Here is a 22,732-nt window from a genome sequence, read left to right on the forward strand (position 1 = left end):
ATTAAACGTACGTAAATGTTCAAAAAAAAATTTATTATACTAATGAAAGCACATTTGAATTGAAATGAATGTAAGATTTTACGTTACAAATCTTATCCAAATTAAAACTTCATTAGTAAATGTAAACCAACAATTCTTTCGTTGAATAAGCTGTACAAAACACATGCTATAAACAAAAATATTAATAATATTTCAAAAGAGACACTTTTAAGTAGAGTGGAGAGAATCCTCGCCCTTTTGGAGTTGCGGGGTTTTACCCCAAAACAACTGCGGGGTTTAATCCCATTTTGTCACTTTCTGAAAAACGCGTCATGTTGTTTTTAGAATAACTTATCACGTGAAGGTGAAGCTTTAATGTAACCGCATTAAATCGTGATTCGTTGATTTTTGTTTTCAAACACTACATTTTACAATGTTCAAATAATATATTAGAAACGTTAGGTCTAAGTGTAAAAAAACAGACTTATCCCACCACCTAGAGGTAAATTTCTCACTCCAGGGTGATCAAGTTAAAATGTCGGTGTGGGTTTTTATTTACCCCACGTAGGGCTTTACCCCCACCTACCCTATTATCAAGAATTACATTCTATTAACTCTTTTCCTCGCCAATGTTCAAAAAGTGGCTGCAATGAAGCAAACAAAACTTAATACTACAGGAATAAAAGCTATAAAGGAAAACAAGTAATGTATGGAAGCAGATTCAATGCAACATAATTACAGGAAATTAAAATATTTTTGATACAGTAATGAGATAGTAAAAGATATGATTTATCTGTTTGTAGCAAGAAATATCTGAAATCGGTAAGCGAAAAGTTTACTTTCATTGTCATATCAATTCATGTATATTAAAAAAAGTATTTGTATTTATTATTATGACACCGATTCGAGTACAAGTTCAGTATTCACTAGAGATCCTATATACGGAGAGATTGGACAACAGGCGCGCCGCTGTCCGCCATGTTTAGTCCAAGTGTTGTTAGCTCGAAATGCTGCGCTGTGTGAATTTCTAGATTTCTCACGGAATATAGGACATGAAAACTTTGAAGAATAGACTGATTTTTCTTCTCCTTGTGTTTTCATCAAACGGAGTGAGCGCCAAGTCTGGCAATCTGGTGCCTATCGTTTCGTATCGTCACAGCGCTTACAAAGAATTTTTTTTTCCTCAAAAGTTTGTTTATAAAGGTAGAAAACAAACATATATTTGTGATCTGCACATTTCATTTCATAATATAATAACTAGCTTCTAATTTTTACTCTCTTTTACAAAAAAGGAAGTATTGTATTCGCGAAAAAATTTTCACTCGAAAATCGGCCTTAATTTCCATTTTTCTCACCCCCGAATGTAAGTTGAGTTTTTTTTTCGACCCGACCACACGTGGATATATGCCTAGGAACGTACAGACACCAGAAATATCCATTTTCATGGCCTTCGAGTTAATTACAACGAATTTTCTCGTGACGTCCGTATGTATGTATGTGCGTATGTATCTCGCATAACTCAGAAACGGTATGTCCTAGAAAGTTGAAATTTGGTACGTGGACTCCTAGTCAGATCTAGTTGTGCACCTTAAATTTTGGTTGTATTCGAATGTTCCTAAGGGGGTCTTTTGCGCCTTTTTGGGGGGGAATCATTGTTAATTTCGATGTAAACTCATGTTGTGTTATAATTTGTCGGACACTTGGCGATATATCGCCAGTTTTGTCGCCAACTTGGCGACAAATTGAGATTTTTTTTTTTTTTTAATTTGGTTTCAGTTTGGCCACTGTTGGGGATATTTAGAGAGCAAACAATTGAATCACATTAAAATTGCCAACAATGGGGAAATGACATTAAATTGGAGTAAAAGGAAGTGATGTGATGCACACATCAGCTCGTTTCGATACAATGTACAGTGATATTTGGGGCAGAAGATGCATTACGGTCTACGGGGAGTGAGCATTTTTGACATAAGATGGCCGCCGCTCTGAACTTGTCCAATCTCTCCGTACTTAGGATCTCTAGTATTCACGTCTTAGCATGTCCCGCTTGTAAGTCCATATGCAAACGAGATAAATTTAATCCCATTTTTATGATTCATTCGAATGTTTATAAAAAATGTAATGACCGAGTTTCAAAATATTTCTTCAGCGACATCAATCAAATAACAAATATACTTAACAATATTCGGAAACTTATAAATTTGACAATAGGAATATTAATTAATTACTTTCGGAAGGCTGACATAAAACCCTGCAGTTTTAAGTAGATTTAGTTCATAAAATACAACTTTTTTTTAATCGTTTGTTGTTGCTGAAATTTTATTTTATTGCGGGATTTCGTGTTGGTTTCTCTCCATTTCTATGCCTATTTCATTTTCCGTCAGCTGGTATCCATGATTTCATATGGCATCCCTAATAGCGAACAGCCATTACCAAATAATTATGACGCCCAGTTTCCCCATAACACGAAAGCACCTAGAAATTGCACTAGGAATTGAATTTTGCCGAAAGTATTCAAGGTCAAACGAATTCTAAATGGAACTTTTATGTGTCGCATAATTATACGACATGGACGCTGACGATTTTCCGCATCTTGAAGATCCACCGAATGGAGCCGGGTTTGAATCTGCGATTTCGGGCATAGGAGACCAACGCCTAATCATTACGTCACTGTACCGACTATTTTTGGTGATTTCAAGAAGATTTTGAAACTAGCAAAAATGAATGAAAACATTTCGAAATAATCTTGGATTTCAAAAGTAAACGAGTTTTCCTTCCCTAGTTCTAGTTGCTTGAAATCTCGTAACAAATTTCCTAAAAATGATATACTTTTCCCACTACTCTGAGCAACAAACAGACAAGTCAGAAATTTTTTCTTACCTTTCTTATTTTTTTACTACTTTTTATCCATGCTATGCATTTTGTTGGACTAATTTTTACATACTTTATAAAAAAAAAAAAACGCAAACCCAAAAAAAAGGAGTAAAAAAAAAAAAAAAAGCATGTTGGATTTTATTTCACACACACACAATAATCTTTTCAACCATGTTATTATATCAAGAGCATACCTTATTAGAATAGGTATAGTTAGAGAAAGTTTGTAAGCAAAAATAGCCAAACTAAATTTTTTGGGGAAAAAAGTTTTAAAACATTACAAAAATTGGGACAAAAAGCAAAACACGAACTTCAAATATTTCATGACAAAAATGGAAGAGTGGGGATTTCAGCTTATATTCAACACTTACATTTAAAGCAAAAAAAAAACAATTTGGCAGACGATAGTAATGTGATATGCTGAAGACATAATCCAGAATATCTATGCTAGTAAAAAAATACAAAAAACCAATTCAGTGGTGAATCAAAATCACCCCACTTACATTATGTGATTTGCCATCTAAAAGAACCAGCCTCTATATACTTGAAAATATTTCTCACGTTTATTTTTCGATAAGAGAAATAACTGACTTCCATATCTAGAATACTTTAAAGTTATCTCTTTCAGAAGAGAAAAATAATTTTGTGTCATTGTAATATTTTTTAAAAATATGTCAAGGTTACATAAAAGAAAAGATAAAGTAAATTTTATTACTTGAGACGATGAAATCAGATCAGGGGCATAAATTTTTTATAGTACTTTTTGGAAAATCGACTCGATGCTTCATTTCAGTCTAGAATTTAAAAACTGAATTTAGAAAAAAAAATTTATTGAATAAATTAAGTTATTTTAGTTAAAAATAATATTAAGGTAATTGATTCAGCTATTAGAGTAGCAAAATATATTTAATTTACTGCTTTGCTACGTAGTAAAACATTGGCAACAACTATAAGTAAAAATTAACAGGCGGCGAAAATAATTCATCCACATGTCTCGAGAATTCTTGTTCAAGACGAAGGCAAAACTTTTGCTGTGAAAATACACCGGTCACGAAAAAACCACGTGACCTGTAACGTAATTCGCCCACTGACGTACGCGGGATTACGTATCCACAACGTGTGAAATACGAAGTTTCTTAGATTTCTCCTAGACCCCTTATTATATCCAGACCAAATCACCATGGGACCATTTGGGTAGTATATCTTTCCAAACAAAAAAAAGAATTTTTCAAATCGGTCCAGTAGTCTTGGAATAATCCGAAAACATACATAAAAAGCTGCATGACGAAAGTCTTAAAAAATAGTTAAAATGCGAACCATCTTTAAGAATTCAAGTGTTATTTGTTTCGAAAACATGCATACAATAGTTTAATAAATTCATTCCAAGGCCTTGAGTCTGAAAATCACCCATCCCCCCCCCCCAAACTAAACCCTTAGATATTTCAATGGAGCGATCTGCGCTAAGCACCCCCCCCCCCCTACACGAAAATCATTTTTGGATTTATATTTAAGGTTGAACAATCTGTGAATTACGTTTTTACCCATCTACGTATTTCAGATGTTTTTTAAACATTTTCACATGGCTGTATTCATCTACTGCTATAAAGTTTCAAAGTTCAAGAATAATGCGAAATATTTTTTTTATTTACACACGCAGCAATCAAAAGTGGTTCCACCCCCTGTCAAAAAATGCGCAAAATAAACTTCATAATTGTTTTCAAATGCAGGTGTCCCTCGTACAACACGGCTAATTCGTTCCGTGTAGTATCGAAACCGTGTTATACGAGACTTATTAAAAATAACATTTTTTACTTATTTTTAATACTTATTATGTATGTGGATGAGAAAAATCAGGATAAGATGTATCGTGTTATATCGAAACCGTGTTCCGTGTTATACGAGAATTAGAAATAATGTAAATCCAGGGATGTGTACCGCCGTGTTCAGGGGCGGACACAGAAAAATCTTTTGGAGGGGGAACGGGAAATTGAACGCCCCCGCCACCTTCGATGTTTTTTCTTAACAAAGTGTTAATGACTTTATTTTAAAGTCTGCGTGTTTCTTATTTATCATTTTTTTTAGGATTCCTTCAGGTCAATGAATCTACTTCTAAGTACATGAATATTATGCACTAATATACTGTGAATATGGACGGAAAACATCTTTAACGTTTCTAGCCATTTAATTAAATCCAATATAATGTGACCGAGATGCTGGACAATGAGCGGCTTTACTTAGGAACATTGTCATAATGATTATAACACGAGGGCAAGGTTATTAAACAAACCCATACCTCACTTGAGATTTTTTCAATAAATTTATAAAGAAAATCATTATTTCATAACACATAAGTTTTACTGAAGAATTCAGAAACTATTTCTGTCTGAATTTCAAAACAGTTGCTGATTTATTTTCAATGCAATGATACAGTTGAGATAACATATTGATACTACATGCTGTTTCCATAAAAAATCATGGGTTTTCCAAGAAACTACCATATTATGATTTCTTTTATTTTGCATTTTCATAAGCTGAAAAAGAAATCTATTACTATTTCGCAAATAGGTTCCTGGATCAAAATGACTCTTTTAAGTGCGCCTACACATTTTTTGAAAAGATGTTAATTATTGATTCCATCAAAGAAGAATTAGTGGACGAATCGCGATAATACGGTCCCTTGACATGGAAACCAGTGAGTCATATTCTGCAACTCTTCAACTCTTAGCAAACAAAAATGCTTTTATTCAAAATATGCTGTGTGTGTTTTGTGTTCTTTTTAATTAACTACGTGAAAAAAGGCATAAGAAAGTTCAATTAAAAAGTAATAAATAAAATAGTGAAATTCATCCATACTTTTGGGTGGGGATACTGGCCCCCTGTGCCCCCCCCCCTAAAATCCGCTACTGACCGTGTTGTATCGAAACAAAGTTTCATAAAAACAAAGTAGTCTTAGGGTTATTAGCAAAAATTAACAGAATGTATTTTAACAGAATGTACTTATTTTTAATACCTATTATGTATGTGGATGAGAAAAATCAGGATAAGATGTATCGTGTTATATCGAAACCGTGTTCCGTGTTATACGAGAATTAGAAATAATGTAAATCCAGGGATGTGTACCGTGTTGTATCGAAACCAAGTTTTATAAAAACAAAGTAGTCTTAGGGTTATTAGTAAAAAATTAACAGAATGTATTAAACAAAAATGAAATTCCATCTTTTATAAATATAACATTCGTGTTTTACCAAAACCGTCTAATATTTAAAATCAAATTTTGTACCGTGTAATATTGAAACAGTGTTTTAGAAGTACCTTGTTATACGAGGGAGTATATTGAAAACAAGTTTAGTGAGAAACAATTAAAATTGATGGTCCACCAACATAAACCTTTGACGAAAGGAATTTAAAAAATAATCTAAAAAGGAAACATATTTTAAAATAATTCTACGTCTCTGATTCATGAAGGTAAGCGTGGAAGGAACTTGAAGTACGATACATGGCTGACAAGCTGTCAAGTTGGTTCGTTTCGCAAAGCAAGTTTTCGCGCTTTTTATTCTAAAAAATACCTCAAAAACTAAACAATATTGAACTATTTAAAATAATCGTTCACAGACTAAAGCATACCAGTAGAAATTTATGCAGTTTGAATGCCCATATATAAGAAACCATGTCTTTAAAATTATTTTAAACTATTTATTTAAAACTTTTGATGTCAGAAGATTTTAATCTAAAATAGTTGTCAAAATTCAAGGAATAAATTGCAACAATATTTTTTAACAACATAATCGAATGCAAACTACGACTTGATTGAATAAATTAAAATTCAAGTCCTTTCACATAATTCCACAATGAAATAAATTGATACAAAATTTAAAAGGAGTTTCAATATTAAATTCTAAAGCTCCGACTCATTTATAAAGACCGAAATATAAAAATGTGTTGCGTATTCAGCTGTCCAGTTTTCCAGATGCCTAAAACACATAAGCGACATTTGCATGTAAAAATACACCAACGAAACATCGCTAAACGATTTCATTAAATCCTAATCTAATTAATCGTCCGCAGAATATTATTGAAAAGCGAAAAATTTGCATCAAAAGGAGACGCCATCAAATAACTCTAAATCTTTTATTGGTTCAAAATTCAAAAACCAAAACAGATTTATTTAAGAACAGCGAACAGCTAACTGTCAAAAGCCTTGATTGAAGGAACGCAAGATTAATTTTAACAAATATCAAAATAATAAATACAGCTGCACTCTTTCATAGACTGTCAACTAAATTTCAAGATCCGATTAAAGAATTCTAACATTTACTCAGGGAAATTAAACAGATTACACAGCGCGACAGGTGTAATAAAAGCTTACCGTTTCACACACAGGATGATGAGGCAATGAAGTAAAACAGAGACCACGTGGGTTCGCAGCTGAGAATCCAACAAGTGGGTGCGTCCGGAACTCAAAAGGCAACAATTCACATTTGACAAACAATAATAGTTTAGTATTCCATTGAGATTTGACGGTTGAAATGATTAAAAATTTGTAAACACACTTGTGGGTGACAGCAGTCGAAATGAGCTTGGATTAAAAGTCCCGAAACTTAGCGCGCTTATTTCACTTTCGAAGTCAAGGGAAGACTAACTACTTTGGAGTTGAAGTAATCCCTCGGTAATACCCGCCATCAGCGTCAGCCAATCGGAGCTCGATGCGCGACTTTCGGAACAAGTCCACTTTCCGCGGAGGTGGGGAGGTGTCATGTTATTCCTTTTAATCGCTATTGTATGCGAGCACTGTAATTATTTAATAACCTAATAATGCAACTACAATAATGCAATTTCGTAGTTCTGCCTCCATGCTAAATACCCCAATAATGGTTACAACTCTATTTTAAACAAGAAATTCCCCTTCTAAAAAAAGAAGAAAAAAAAGATTTTTTATTTTTATTCTTCTTTTTCTCTTTTAAAAAAGAAAGAAAAGAATTTTGTACAACAATGTTATAGTTTATGATTAAAATGTTTTTTATTTACTTTTTGCTGTTAATTTCAGTGATACTTTTTTCACTTACAGATGAATTTATTGTTTTCTGATGTTAATACATTTAACCATTTTTATCTTTTAGAAAAAAATATGCTTATATTCGCACTGAATCAAGTGCGATATCTTTACTAATAATAAAGCTAAAAGTATCTCTGTCTGTCAGGATCTCTGTGACGCGCATAGCGCCTAGACCGTTCGGCCAATTTTCATGAAATTTGGCACAGAATTAGTGTGTAGCATGGGAGTGTGCACCTCGAAGCGATTTTTTGAAAATTCGGTTTTGTCCTTTTTCTATTCCAATTTTAAGAACATTCTCCCGAGCAAAATTATCATAAGATGGACGAATAAATTACCAAGTTATCATAACGTGGAACCGTAACATGGGCAAGCCAATTGGCGAGAAATTCATCATACATTATTTGTAAATATACAGGCAAACTAAAAGACCTTTTAATTTTCTACTACGGGCAAAGCCGTACGGGTGCCACTAGTGTGAAATAAAATAACTATCAACAATAGCAATGTTATTTAAAAAAACGTATTTAATTATAACGCTGTTTTAGCAGTTTCAAGCGTCGCGTCGTTTCAAAACAGTTTCTCTTTTTTTTAATGTGTTTCTATTAGCAAAACTATTTATTAAAATCGAGAAAAATCGTTCTCTTTGAATGAACTGCTACTATAAGTTAATGTTTTCAATGCTTTTATTATTATTTTTATTATTGCTATTAATTTCAGTGATATTTTTTTGTTTGAACGACATATCTTGTGAGAAACTAAAGAAAATGGAACAAAAAAAGAATTTTTATTTTATTTTAGTATATTTTGAGCAAATAACGAATCAGTTTTCATTGCACAACTTAATTGTTTTATGTTTACACATTTAACTGTTTCTATCCCCCCCCCTATCAAGGAAGAAAATGCTCATAACAACATTGAATCAAGAGCGCTTTGCGAAATGAAATGTCTATCCATTGTACGTTGTATTCATGTCCTTAAAATAATCATACATGCTTTATACATGTTTTTATTTTTTACAGTGCCAAATAAATTGGCTAATTTGCTTTGAACTGTCTTATTGTCTGTGATGGTCAGCCGTCACAGTAAATTAGTTATAATTACACTTCTTTTTATTTTTCTTTCTTTTTGCTATGCCATACAAAATTCTTGAAGCTGTGAAGTTTAATGGTGCATGCCGCATATGCATACGGCAATTTGTTACTTTTCGATGAATTTTTAAAATGAGTCAAGGACTTTTCGGACACCCTGAATATTTTTCAAAAAAAAATTTAAAAAAAGATTTAATTGGTGAGCATTTTAACTTTTTCAAAAAAAAAAAAAAAAAACACCGCTCAATTAAATCATATGAGTTTCAAATTAATTCCGCATAGAAGTATATATAAATAAAGAAAGAAATTGAAACACGTTTTTCAAGCCAAAATAAATCAGAAAACAAAATTAATTTATTCAATAAGTATTTTAAATTTAAAAAATGAGGAAAACCGATCTAAAGCAAAAAATTTTTTATTCGAAAAAACTATAAGCAGGCACTGGGTAGTACACTTCAGTTCCCATGTTGGGTTTCTTAAGTTGACATTTGCTAAACATAACATTATTCAGGGGTGCCCCCCAATGAACAAGGGCGCAACCCCCTTAATATCTCGAAAAGCCCCCAAGGAGAAAAATGCCCCTCAAAACACCCCCCCCCCTAAAAATTTCAATGGCGCAGTCCCCCCCCTGCGCCATGACACCTCTCTCCCCCCTAGGTCGGCACCCCGTACGAGGAATTTGAATCCAACACAAAGACTGAGCTAACAGGCGCATTCGATTTTAACAAATTTCACCAAAAACTTTTTTGGCGTTGAACGCGTGCAAAAAGGGATTTTTATTCTATTGTTCTAGTTCTTTCTTTTTCTTGAGCAAGTGAGATTGCTTACTGTTCTCACTGTGCCGGGATCTGCTCTCAAATCTGTTGCCTTTGTGATTTATCGATAGCGAGTCACATGATTCATTGTGGCATGAACAATGAAATTCATAAAAGCTTTTGAATCGAATATTATCTGCGTTTTTTGCATGCACAGTGCTTATTTTTATGACTCACTATATCTCATTTTCATTTATGTATTTATTTATTTGATTCTTTTTTTTTTTTTTGCAAACGATTAATCTCATCTTATTTACTTTTTTTTTCTCATTTTCTTTTCTTTTTATGCATTTTTTTTTTTTCGAATTGGATGTATGTACGTTAGAAGTTTATTATTCAAGTTTACGTGTGAAACATAAAACTTCAAATCGGACATTAAAAAAAACAATAATAACGAAATAAATATGTAAATAAATAGATAAATAAAATACTTAAAATTATAATAACGTGAAAAAAAAAATAACTCATCAACGCTCTCTCTTTTCTCTCCAATCGCTTTCAAAATTTATCAAATCTTTTTTATATATATACACCGGAAAGTTTAGATCTAGGAAGCGGGGAAATTTTCTTAATTTATTTCAGCCGTTTTTTCCCCTATTCAGAAAATGTTAGATAACAAATTTCAGCTTTTAAGATAAAAGCACGCATCAGCAGCTCTGCTACCGAGTTTAAGGCTCTTCAAAACAAAATACACAGCATAATAAATCTTAAATATCTAAATAAGTCTACTGTTATCTGCCTTATCAAGTACGCAGACTTGATTTACTAGACAAATCAACTGGATAAAAAAGTGAAATGAATCAGCTACGCAATATAGTTTTGGCTAAACTTCTCCATTTTGCTGGAAAATATAGCACAAACTCTTCTGTGAAATTGAAGATATCTTTTCATGAATAAACTACTGCTATTAAATGTGGCACGGTTCCACACTTCTCAAAAAGTTTTGTTTTTTCTTAAATTAAGGCATTAAATATCGTTGAAAATTGCACAGTTGTATTGCGTCATTTTTTAAACCCCTTTTTTAATTTTAATTATGTCTTGGAATCAAAGTTCTCCGCTCCGATCTTTTGCCGCGGCGTATGATCGGCAGAACAAATAATCATTAGTGTGAGAAAAAAAAAAAAAAAAAACTTTTTTTTTTCACTTATTTTGATTATGGGGAGTGCGGAAAAGGTGCCAATGACAAAGCAAAGAGCACATGAAAAATTTGAGTTTTCGGAAAATTTCTTGATCTACCGCAATTACGTAGAAGTTGCGACCAAATGTTGCTTTTTGATGTTTTTGGCACAATTAGTAAAGAGGTTTTTTGTTTTTTATTTATTTATTTATTTTCGAGGATGGCAGGTGCTGAAAAGGTGCCATTGGCGTCATTGAATTTCAATGAAATATTTGAGGCGTGTGGTATAATTATTTCTTCCTTGCCGCAAATGCGTAGCAGTTTTGGCATTTTTTTGTTTTTTAAAGTTTTTGATAAATTTTGTAAAAATGTTAAAATTCTGTTTTCGTCGTGTTTATTTGAAGTAGTTATGTACTTTGTCCCTCATGATGTATTTTCAGATGCTTGGTGTGTTATAAATTAACTTTTTATTGTTAATGAAATTCTTAAATTTGAAATATGCTATTTGAAAACTTCGTGCGTTTGCTTTGCTTTGCGTTCAAAATCAACGGGAACAACCCAAAACACTGGCAGATCTTTTGTAATAAGTACAATTCCTATTCCTATTCAGAGTCGCAACTGACTACAACTGTATTTATGTCGAGGACTGCATACTAAGTGCCTTGCCTCCATTATTTTATATACCGATAGATGGCAGCACCATCACCGAATCGAACAGTTAATGAGAATTTAGAACTAGTCCAAGAGCTAATAGCTACCTAGTACTAGCACCCCCAGAGGTATCGTTTCACTTGGAGGACATTGAAACCACGAGCATATTTAACGTCGCCCAGTCCCCTTTAATGACGACGGTGGGTCGTCGACCATCGAGGCTCGAACCCAGGACCCTCCGGCCCCGAATCCGACACTCTACCGATCGGGCTACCACGGCCCTAATAAGTACAAAAGTTACTATTTCTTAACTAGTCGAACAGTCGAAGGAAACAGCACTCCCATACACTGTTAAAACTACAGGTTGCGTTTGGCACTTTCAGGAGTGAAACGCTTGTTCACCAGCGGCACCCAATACGGAGTCGAAATCGCACCCCTTATTATGGTGAAAAATGGGTACCTTTTAAAAGACAGACAGCGGCGGTGAAAAGAAGGAACCTTAAGAGAGATGAATAGCACCATTAAATAGCACCATTAATGATTTCTACAGTAGATCCTCTCCCTCCCTCCCCCGCATTGTGTGCGTTTTTGAATATTATTGTGTTTATTGTTTGGGTTTATGATATACAAAGTCATGGTACGTTTTTCACATTGAATTGATTTTGGGTTAAAACTTGTCATTTTAGGCATTTCATCACATTTCGGACTTTCCAACATAATTTAGAAGCGTTCATGACTTCAATTCCTCTATCCGAGTTCTAACTCTCATAAAAACCCTTGGATTGCTCTGTAGTTTTAAATGATATTGACATTTACTACTGCATAATACCAAAAATTAAGAGTGTAGGCATTTATGGATGGTTTACAGGCACAGCCAAAAATATTCAGTTATGTTACAATCACGGAAAAATCAAATCCTTTCATAAATTGCAGGCGTTTCATAAACGTTCAAAATATTTAAATCAAGAGTAACATATTGATACGTATATATGGTTCGACATTTGAATATCATATTTGAACATAAGTAACCTAAAAAAGCACTTTTTTTCCTTTTTTAAATAGGAACGTTTTTGACATTAAAATCAAAACAAATTTTTGGCACTAAAATGATATAAAAGTAAAAAAATATGCATATGAAAAATGAATCAAAACTTTATTCAGGTTTAAATGCATAAAGCAAAAAAAGTTCATTTTGTAAGATATTTCTCTGTTGCCGAACGGTAAAATATGTTTTCCATTCCAAAAATCGCTGGTTCCATTTCAGCACGTCAAAAAATTAAGATATTACACTTTTCCAGCTACACTGTTAAAAAAAACCTGAAAATTCAGGTAGTTTTCTGACTGATTTTAACAGAATAGTTCCGTAATGCTTCAAAATGTATTTTTTCCTTACAAAAACGTAAACATCCCGACGAAAACGGAATTTTTCCATTTCTAGGGTTGCCTCTGTGCTGTACTTTGCTCCGATTAGTCTTCAAGTCATGATAAACATCACTTATTGATAGTGCTTATTAATAGCACTGTTACATTCTGCTAATTAAAAGCATATTTAGAATAACAACTCAGATGCTGTAGACAAAATACATAGCTTGTTATTTCATGTCTGGAGAGTAATATACTCGTATGTCGAAATTGTTTATAAGCATTTGAACTTTGTAGGTTTGGAAAAATATTCGCGCCATTTTTAGACTGGCAGATGTGTTTTGATCGCCCTGGTGATTTGATGTGGGTTTTACCGAGTCAGTATTAGAATATTTTTGTGGTTTTAATATTTTGCTCAATACTTTGAACAATTCTATTCGTTAGTCATATTGTGTGCTCTAGCAGTGAGAATAGTTTAAGGATCTCGTGTTATCAATTTAAAATAAAGCCTATTGGATTAGCTGTATCCAGATGCATTTAGCACCGCTGGTCATATGTAAGTGTTGTTGAATATCTTTGTACATGTTAATACAAATGTATTTTCCTTGTTAATATGCATTTGATAGAATTCCGATGATAGTTTATTTAGAATTTATACAACTATTATAGAGTTATTTTTTATTGCTCTTACGCATTCTTGAAAGTTAATACACTAAATGCCATTTCGTATCTATACCGGAGATTATCGTGGTGTGCGAGCAACATAGGAAAAATCACTCTTCTTTGGGGGGGGGGATTCGCTTCACAGTTTGGAATACTGAAAGTAACTATTTTAAATCTCTTAATAAAGGTGTATTGTTGATCTTTAATATATACAATGAAAGTTTTGGCTACAATAAGTACTTAATTTAATTTATTAAGATCTTATCCAACAACTTATTTGAGATTATTGCAAGTTTCTTGGAAAAACAGTTCGGGTAAAACGAACTGATTGATATATGCTTAAGTAATAATGATTATGTACTAAAAATCTACGTTGCGATTCCAATGAGTGAAAAATTTGGATATCATTGGGGGGGGGGGGGGGGGGGATGTAGCATCTGGAACCAAAAATTCTTCACATGCATGTCAATGATTCTGTTTTTAAACACAATAGATATGCGGTACTCTCTATCAGGTATATTATTATATGATAACGTCAACCTGCTTTTAATAGCATTTTATTTGACATATTCTGCAAATAAAAATATCATATTTTTCATGTATGTTTTCCCATGCCACCCCAGACAATGTACGACGAAGGGAATATCGAACAGTATCAGCAGGGATAATTGGTGTCCTATTCAAATCCATCAATTTTTCTGCTAGTACTATTTGATTAATTTGACTCATCTGAAGTTGATATAAAAAGTTTTGGTCAGCAAATGGATGCTTGGTATGTTAGGTAAGTTGTCTCTCCAGATGTTAATTTAAAAAATCTTTGAGTAACAAATGCAAATAAAAAAAAGTAATATTTTTAGAACAGTTAACTATATCTGTATTATATATCATTTTAAAGAACTAAATTTTTAATGAAACGAAAAGTCAATACTTGACATATCTTTTTAAATATTTTTTTAAAATAAAATCTTTTTATATAAATACGGGAAAGTGAGAAATGGAAAAAAATATCGCAATGAAAAAATAAGGAACGTAAATTCTGTTAAAACACAGAAAGATCGTAAATGAACGGAAAAATAAGAAATGGAATTTTCGTTCAGTCACGAGAAATTTATAAACGGAAAACTACAACTACGGAGAAATAAGAAATGGAACTTCTGTTAAATCACGGAAAGTCATTGAACGGAAACGTAATATTTACGGCAACTTTGCTGCCGGTACTTTCTCCGTTATTTTCAGGAAATTTTTTTAACAGTGTACAGCACTGTATATGCAATTGAGCGATTCTCGAAAATAGGTCCCGTGCGTAACGCTAATTTTTTTTATTTTATTCAAGTAACTATTAATTAAATATGGGATTAACTGTTATGCTTTGATAGTATATTAAAGCATGTATTATTACCCAACAGAATTATTTTTTGAATGCTTTGGTTAGCTATAAAAAATAAAAAACTTAGCGTTACACACGGGACATTTTTTCGAGAATCGCCCAGTTATAGTATTCACAATAGACCATGTATAAAGAAAGAAGTAACAACAAATATATCGGTAGCTGAGCCGAAGTACCGATTATTTAATTTGAAGAAAAAAAGACTCGCCTAAAAATATTAGGAAGCTTCAATATTATTCCACATTATCGATGAGAACGAAAATAAATAAATAAATAAATAAAATAAAAGCGCAACACTTTTTTAAATGGGGAAACAAATAGACAGTAATAATCAGTATTTCTCAGTTGCCTAAGGGTAAAATATATTTTCCATTCCAAAAATCGCAGGTTCCATTTTAGCACCTCAAAAAATTAAAACATTAAATTTTTCCAGCTACAGCCCTGTATATATATAATTATAGCATTCACAATGGATTATGTATAACGAGAAAAGTAACAACAAATGTATCGGTAGCTCAGCCGAAGTGCCGGTTAACTTAATTTAAAGAAAAAAAAAAAGACTCACCTAAAAATATTAGGGAACTTCAAAATTATTCCACAGTACCGATAAGAACAGAAAAAATAAAAAAATAAAAAAAAGAAAAATCAATTTGAATTTTGACATCTCGAATTCAAATTATGTTTTTCGCAACCACGAGTGTGCGTATGTAGGCGTGTGTGTTTGTGTGTGGGGGTATGTGATTGTGTGTAGGGGTTATGTGTATGTGTGTGTAGGAATGTGTGTTTGTGTCTGTGTGCTGGTATAAGAGTGTGGGTAGTTGTATGTATGAATGTGTGTGAGTGGGGGGGGGTATGTGTATGTGTGTGTAGACATATGTGTTTGTGTCTGTGTGCAGGCATGAATGTGTGGGTAGTTGTGTGTATGTTTTTGTGTGTGTATGTGTCGGTGTCTGTATGTATGCGTGTGTGTATGTGTTTGTGTGGGTGTCTGTATGTATGCGTGTGTGTATGTGTTTGTATGTGTGTATGTGTTTGTGTGTATATGTGTGGGTGTGTGTGTATAGTTGTGTATGTATGCGCGTGTGTGTAGGACATGGATGCAACTTGGAGACGGCTTTCGCTACAGGAGCAGCATCGTGAGGAGCTCGTCGACGGTGATGGTGCGGAGGGTGGCGGTGGGAAAAATCAAAAGACGCCAAAAACAGTCAAATGAGAACAATAAGCAATCGTGATTGCTCAAAAAAAAAAAAAAAACACAGCACTTTTTTAATGGGGGAAAAATAAGACAGTAATAATCAGTAAAAAATAAAGCGAAATAAATCGTGGTAGTTGATAGGTATGCTATGGAAGATAATAGGTTTGCCAGAAAATTGATAAAAGGTATTTTAACGAGCTGATGTGTGCCTCACATGACTTCCCTTTACTCCACTTTAATGTCATTTTCCCATTGCAGGTAAATTTAATGTAATTCAATAGTTTACTCTCTAAATATCACCAACAGTGGCCAAATTGAAACCAGATTTAAAAAAAAAAAAAAAAAAAATCGCCAAATTTTTCGCCAAGTTGGCGACAAAACTTGGCGACCAAAAGACTAGCGATACATCGCCAAGTGTCCGCCAAATTATAACACCACTTGAGTTTACATCGAAATTAACAATGATTTCCCCCCAAAAAGGGGCAAAAGACCCCTTTAGAAACACCCGAATGCAACCAAAAACGGAGATGCATAAATATACTCCACTAGGAGTCTACGTACCAAGTTTCAACTTTCTAGGACATACCGTTCTTGAGTTATGTGACATACATACGCACATACGAACATACAGAGGTCATGAGAAAACAACTCGTTGTAATTAACTCGGGAATCGTCAAAATGGATTTTTCGCGTGTCCATACGTTCTCAGGCACTTATCCATGGGGGGTCGAGTCAAAAAAAAAAAAAAAAAAAAAAACTCCACATTCATTCTGGGGTGAGCGAAATGGAAATTAAGGTCGATTTTTGAGTGAATTTTTTTTTGCAAATACAATACTTCCTTTTTTGTAAAGGAAGTAAAAATCACAAAACACACAAACCCTCAATTGAGTTTTTATATATTAATTTATATTTTAATTGTAAAATATTATCTAATTAAGAAAATCTTAGCTTCATAACATATAAGCTTTACAAGAATTCAGAAACAATTTCTTTGCAAATTTCGAAGCAGTTACTGATTTGTTTTTAAATTCATGATACAGTTAAGATAATATTTTGATACTACATGCCATTTCCCTTAATGTTATGGCTTTGCCAAGAAAATACCTTCTGATTTCTTTCATTTTGCATTTTGTGTGAGTTGAAAAAGAAATCTATTATTTCGAAAATAGCTTCTTGGATTGAAATGACGCTTCTAGGTACGTTTATATATTTTTAAAAAATGTTAATTGCTGATCCCATCAAAGATGAATCAATGAACGAATCGTGGTATTACCTTCTCACGAAATCGAAGCCAGTAAGTTAAATGTATTCTGTCGCTATGGTCTCATATTCCAGTAGTACTTCTTTGGCAAACAAAAATGCTTTTATTCAAATATCTTTGTGTGTTTTGTGCTTTTTTAAAATAACTATCCAAAAATTTCTTAAAATTATAGCGAACTCAATTAAAAATAATAAATGAAATACAGTAGACCCTCGTTTTACGCGGGTGTATTTTACGCGGTTTCAGGTTATACGCGGTTTAAGATTTGACACCTTTATTTTATTTTACGCGAATGCGGCAATGCAAATAGATAAAATTTTCAACTCTTTCAAAATCCAAATTCCTAAAGATTGCAGAATACGCGTAATCAACTGCATTTTGGAATGCTAATGATCGAGCTTGGACCACTGGAGACATTTTATGCGATTGGTTCCAGAGCTCTTTCCAGAAGTAAAGTTATTAAACTCACACAGTTCAGAAATCACTGGAAAAGGAGCTTTTAGGAGTGGCAAAGAAGGCCAAAACCAACGAGGATACCGACTTCGGTGACACACAACCAAAAACCTTCACATTGAAAATTTTGAGCCATTCCTAGACAATAGAAATGATCTTTCTGATTTGTTAGTGAAGGAAGATTCTATCATGGAAATGACGGAAGTAAATCATGGATGCGTTAATGCTCTGCAAAGAATTAAAGAGAAAAATTCTTAATGACCACCAAAAGACTATCATAGTAAGCTCCTTTTTACAAACAGGACACGAAATTAATTTATGTTTTCTTTATGCTTGTTGTGCAGTAAATGTCTATATCTCGTCAAAAACAACCCTGTTGTAAAAATTTTCCCGCCAAAAAAACCCTTAACTTTTCCGCACAAAAAAAGAAGACCTTCACACATCCTAAGCCCAAAAAACCCTCAGCCATAAAAAGTTTTGACATCTAGTTTGCCCGCCAAGTATCTGCCAAACTATCATCCTCCCTCTTCTCCTTTTTCATCACAGCTACTTCCATTAGAACCTCCTCCCACCTTCAACTCATCAGAAATATGGATCGATCTTTTAAATTGTTTGTCTTGTTTGGCGAGAAGCTTTTTGCTCACCAAGCAACCACTTCACTTTGAAAAGGTTCCCGCCAAACAAGATAAACAATTACAACAAGAGCAACAAGATAAGCTCATTAAAAGTCTTGCTTAAATTAATTGCAAAAATTTTTTCAGCTAACAAATTACTGCAAAGCACACATATCCACACACGTATTTCATATATTTTCAATTCATTATGTGTTGTTTGTGAAAAATCCATTAATTTAGAAAATAAGCAAACCAATAAAAAAGTGCTATTTTTCGCTTTCAATTAAAATGTAATATGTGCCGTATTCATACGCATTCAGTTTCATATAATTTGTCACGTAAAATATTGTAATGATTTAACCCCTGTTTCGCGACGACATTTAAAATTTCTTCCCTCCATAAATATATTAAAACTGAAAAACAGGGGGAAGGAAATTTCGTATAGGCAAAACTTTGGGGGGGGGGGGGACAGCATTCTAATCTCATTCATTAATTTGTTTCTCTGCTTAAGTATAAACAAACAACCTAGAATATGAAAACAGAAAGCCCAATGAGCTAAGTCTGCGCGCATGCTCAGTCGCTGTGGCAAATTTGTGTTAACGTCTAGTTGCAACTGTTGGATATGTTTTAGTTCCAATATATATAATTATATGTTTAGTTTCTAAGACAACTTTGGAATAACTGTTAGATCTGTTCCAACCTTGCATATGCAGTCCGAGATAAACAAACCCTATGAGCTGAGAGTAAGTACATAAGAATTTAGGGAAAATTAGTGATTTTCAAACTTCAATTACTCCGGCCCATGATGTCCCTGGGGGTTGAATTTTTGTATACGTACTCAATGGCCCCCAAAGAATATGTGTACAAAAAATTATTACCGTAGCCCCCCGGGGGGCTGTGATAGAACCCCGGGAAGGTACAATTTGGGGGGTAAAAACGAGGGGGGAAGGGGAGGGGGGTCAAATGGCACAAAAGGCACATCAGTAGGGCACAAGGAATGTGTGTGCAAAATTTCAGCTTGATTCCTTTTTTCGTCTGGGCTGTAGCCCTGTCAAAGAAAGCGAAAACTTTTTTGAACAGCGATTTTATAACTTTAATATCTCCTTCCCCTGATGGTCCAGGGGATTGTATTTTGGTTTACGGTGTCAGGGGCCACTAGAGATTGAGTGTACCAAAAATCAACTCCGGGGGTCTTCATGGGGCTGAGATACAGAGGGGTGAAAAACCCCAACTTGTTCTGTCGTGTAATCTTGTTCTTGATCTTGATCGCTTTTATTTTCTTTCGTCTTTGGCGGTGGATTTGCTTCTCTTGGCTGCTGACGTTTGGTTTCCTTGGCGGGGCGGGTCGTTCCCGCGTCCCGTGATAAGTACACATTAAACTTATTATACAATTAGTCATCACTAGAATGAAGTATTTTGTTATCTACGAAACCAAACCTCTATTTTAACACCAGTATTAGGTCTCAAAACCCGCGTAAAACGAGGATCTACTGTAGTTAAATTCATTTACCTCTTTGAGAGGGACCCGTGCGTCCGCGCCCGCACCCCTACAATCCGCTGCTGCACGTTACTCTTTTGTAAAATCAAAGGTTATTTCTTAAAAATGAGTTAAGAGACCAACTATCTTTCGGGCAGTATATATTTTCCTTTTTACATTTCAAATAAAGTTATTTTTGATTGGGGTGATGAATTAAGGAGAAAAAAAAGAAAAAATGCGACGACAAACCACCCCATGATTAAAAACTAAACTAAAAGAAAGACACAGAAACGCCCAAAGCCTAATGAAGACCATCTGCGATAACTACTGCAATCGAGACATGTTTTTATAGTTGGTTCATTAGTTATCTCCAGTGGTATGTTCACAATCGCTGATGTCAAAGCAAGTTGCCGACTTATGAGAAAAAAGAAACGACATAAGCAATAAACCATCGTTAAGAAAAGCAATGAAGATTTCATCTGAATTTGATTGTCACGCTTTAACACTTACCACCTGAAAGAAAAGTTGCCAGAACATTATCGCAGCATTATTTTTCACTGTCAAGTTTCAAACTGAAAAAAAGCAAGAATTAATACATATGTATGTGCTACGTAAAAAGACAAAATATTCCACGACTCAAGAGTATATTGCTCATTACGTCTGCTTTAAGCAATTAACCATCATTAATATAATAATGTTTCAGTAAAATGTTACGATAGGAAATACACGTTTGGAACACATGCTATTAATCAGTTTCAGCTGACTTCTCTTCGTGGTTAAGTTTTAGTGACCTATTGATCACTTTTGAAGAAATATCGAAGTCGATTCAATCGATGATAAAATCACTTCCGACATCGTCTTTGAAAAAGTTCTGTAAATATGATAGAACGTTCATTGTTGTTGTCGTGTCATAGTAAATGAGTATGAAAGTATGGGGTGCAATTGACTCGTGAAGCTAAACTTCTTTATTTACATATAAGCCAACACAAGAAAGATTTACAGCACAAAGGAAGGAAATCACGCCCAGGTCTCCGGTGGGAATCCATAGGACCTTCCACTGCCTTTTCCCCATAACGTTACAAGACACTTGCACTACTCCAATTCTTAGCTAGGCCCTCCTTAAAAGCCGGGCCCCTAGTTTCCGATTAGGCTGACATTGCCTCGTGACGGTCATAGGAATCGAACCCTCGACCTGCGGTATTCAAAGCGAAGCTTCTACCTCAGAGCCACGGAGGCCCCAAAACGTGTTTAAAGAATTTCTGTGAGAATAAATACGGTCATAAAATCGCACCTCGACAACAGATGTAACAAAACTCAAAAATTTGAAAAAAAAAAAAAAAAAAAAGGACGAATTATTGATTTAAAATTCGTATTTAATGTTTTTTCTTGTCACAAAACGATTCAAACATGTTACATAACTATTGCGCCGTGGCTCATAACAATATAACTGTTAGTGGCACGTGATTAAAACTTCACAGTTTAAAAGATATATTTTCAAAGTTTAGTAGTACAACTATTTTATGTGGACTACAAAAACCAAATTGTAAACATGTCGAAAACAACATCATAAATGTTGTTCGTGTATTTTGTTATTTTAGAAAAATCACAGTTAGAATTAGAATTGCGTAAAAACATTGATTTTCTCCAGTACGGCTCTTGTGTATTGTATAAAAAATAAATAAATAAATAAATAAAAATAAAATAAAATAAAATATTAATTTGAATTCTGAAATTTTGAATTCAAATCATGTTTTTTCGCAATCACGATAGGACCCTACTCATTGGAATTATTGTTTCTAGAAACGGCTCCTGTCCTCCCAAACCTGCCCCTCCTTATGGGTGGTTCCGTGTGTATAGTTGTGTGTATGTGTGTGTGAGCAAGCGTGTGTGTGTGCAGGCGCTTGTGGTGCATGTGTAGGTTTGTATGTGTGCATAGACTTGTGCGTATGCATTTGTGTTTGTGTGTAACGGCGCGTTTGTGTGAGTATGTGTATGTGTGTGAGCGTGCGTGTGTGTAGGACATGGACTCCACCGACCAGGAAAAGCGGATTCCAGGGGACAGTGCTCCGGACCAGAGGAGCCGGTGGGCGGCGTTGCTGTAGAGGCACCTGGTCCAAGCTGAAAAAGGAACCACAAAGCCAAGGACCGTCAAATGAGAACAATAAGCAATCGTGATTGCTCAAAAGAACCCCTTAAAATTAGTTAAAATTGAGTGAAGTAGTTTCTTTTAATCCTTGATTGTTTTTTTCTTTCACAGTACAAATTCTAGTATTTTTAGTAAAATATGAAATTAATAGAGAGATTTCAAAAGATAGTCGTGCGATAAATCATAACTATTTGCTTGCGTTCTTTAACCAAGACGGGATTCGTAATTTTATTTGTAAAGGAAGAATGTCGTTCCATCATCCATCATTTGATCACTACCCATTGATTTCATTGGATAAGTAAATCTCATTTTAGTAGTGTGTGTATGCATGTACAAATTAACCGAAGTGATTCAGAACGGACTTACTTCGGTAAATCAAAAATTCCGGGAAAAAGAAGTAATGAAGCATAATCATTATTGTTATATGATCTCTTTTTGTTTCAGCGTTTTCGAACATATCACGCCTTTTTATTCTCCTGGCAAGCGTAATTCTATGAGAAGCTATTATACAAAGAAAAAAATTGCTAATTGCAAAAAAGAAAATAAATAAAAGCATATTTTATTTGAAAGGAAAATATTGACTGAGTAAAGAGTAAA

General features: G+C 33.9%; 1 protein-coding gene across 1 annotated transcript in view; it reads right to left on the bottom strand.

Moving 5' to 3' along the window:
* The window catches only part of LOC129219328 (rho GTPase-activating protein 7-like), a 576,074-nt gene extending 568,584 nt beyond the window's left edge, over nucleotides 1-7,490 (bottom strand). The window contains exon 1 of the mRNA XM_054853684.1: nucleotides 7,220-7,490. The gene's annotated coding sequence lies outside the window, so the exon portion shown is untranslated. The remainder of the gene's footprint in view (nucleotides 1-7,219) is intronic.
* Nucleotides 7,491-22,732: the final 15,242 nt, after the last annotated feature.

The sequence above is a fragment of the Uloborus diversus genome, chromosome 3 (assembly GCF_026930045.1).
Source record: "Uloborus diversus isolate 005 chromosome 3, Udiv.v.3.1, whole genome shotgun sequence".
NCBI classification, from domain to species: Eukaryota; Metazoa; Arthropoda; class Arachnida; order Araneae; family Uloboridae; genus Uloborus; species Uloborus diversus.